Genomic DNA, 1,543 nt, shown 5'->3' on the forward strand with positions numbered 1-1,543 from the left:
TTTTTTTAAGGTTATAAAATAAACTTTTGCAAAAAAAAAATTTCACTGATTACAGTTACCAGAGTATTTTCCATTACTTAAATGCCAAAACATTCTTTAAAAATAGTAAAGTTTATTACTGTAGACACACGCGGTAGTGTTCTGTGCTGTGTAGTGAAGCGTAAAATAGTGAAAAAACTAATATTAATATGAATTCAATTATAAAAAACTCAATTTTAACTGATATCTGGATTTCTACTCGTCCATCAGATAGTGTCTGCATTATCTGCATTTTTTGAAGACAAATTAATACACGCTAAATGCGACAAAGCACTTTTGAATCAAAAAATAAAACTTTAATAGTGAGATGAAAAATAAGTGGAATTATAGTGGCCGCAAAAGAAGCGCTTTTGAAAAAACATATTCTAAATGGCTAAATTGGACATTCCTTTCCCTTCCGGATTCCAATGGAAATAAGGATAAATGTGCTGAACGGGGAAGACCTTCTAAAGAAGAATTTTGCGAAGCTTCACGGAGAACAAAAAATCGAAGGGTAGAGCATTTGTTGAAAAACTATTCCATCGAAGAGCTCGAGTATGCTCTGAAAAAAATTAAAAAAGCAAGCAAAGTTAAATGTTTTGAAAGTAGTACCGAAGGTTTGCCCATATCTGATTCACTCGCACTATACATACATAGATCTGAACTTATCAGATCGTAAATATAATAGTTTACGTGCAAAAAGAAACCGGTTGCATAAAGATTGTATACCGAGCTTAAACGCATTGCAAACAAAAAAACAAACTTTGCTGCCAACGATTAAATCGACTGAATATTCAGCCGAAGTTGATCTGAAATCATTATTGCTGAAAACAACGCAAAGTATTTTAGAACTAAGCCCAGATAATGGTGACGTAACCAAAGCTTCTTTGGTTTGTAAGTGGGGCATGGATGGAAGTTCGGGGCATAGCCGCTATAACCAAAATTTTGGTGACGACAAATTAATGGATGAGTTTATGTTCATCATTGCGCTAGTCCCTCTGAGGTAACAAAAAATTATCTAACATGTCTTCCAAAAACATTCAATAGCCTTTAAAAATAAATTCGAGTTTAGATCAGTAAATGGCATTTTAATTTACATTGAGAACTTTTTACAGTATTATTTTGCAAAAGGCTGGTCTGAATTAATTAATTTACTCGATTAGCTATTTTGCGATATGACGGTCTTATATCTTTTCGACAAGCCATATAAGTTATTAAAAAATAAATATTTTTTCCAGGTTAATTGATTTGTCATCCAACAAAAATATATGGACCAATAACAAATGCTCATCGTCTTTTTATTGTCGTCCAATTAAGTTTAGTTTCAAGAAGGAAAACCGCGAAATAGTTCTATTCGAATATAATGATATGTCGAGAAAAATTGAGAACTTAGAAGATGATGTTGTAATACGAAACGGAAAAGGGATTCAAGTTTCTTATCAAATGCATTGCACCATGATTGCTGGATCTGTTGCCAATATTTTGACTGGCACTAATGCTTCCAGTAACTGTATTATTTGCCATG

The sequence above is a fragment of the Rhagoletis pomonella genome, unplaced genomic scaffold (assembly GCF_013731165.1).
Source record: "Rhagoletis pomonella isolate Grant_MI unplaced genomic scaffold, Rhpom_1.0 Rhpom_scaffold_00021, whole genome shotgun sequence".
NCBI classification, from domain to species: domain Eukaryota; kingdom Metazoa; phylum Arthropoda; class Insecta; order Diptera; family Tephritidae; genus Rhagoletis; species Rhagoletis pomonella.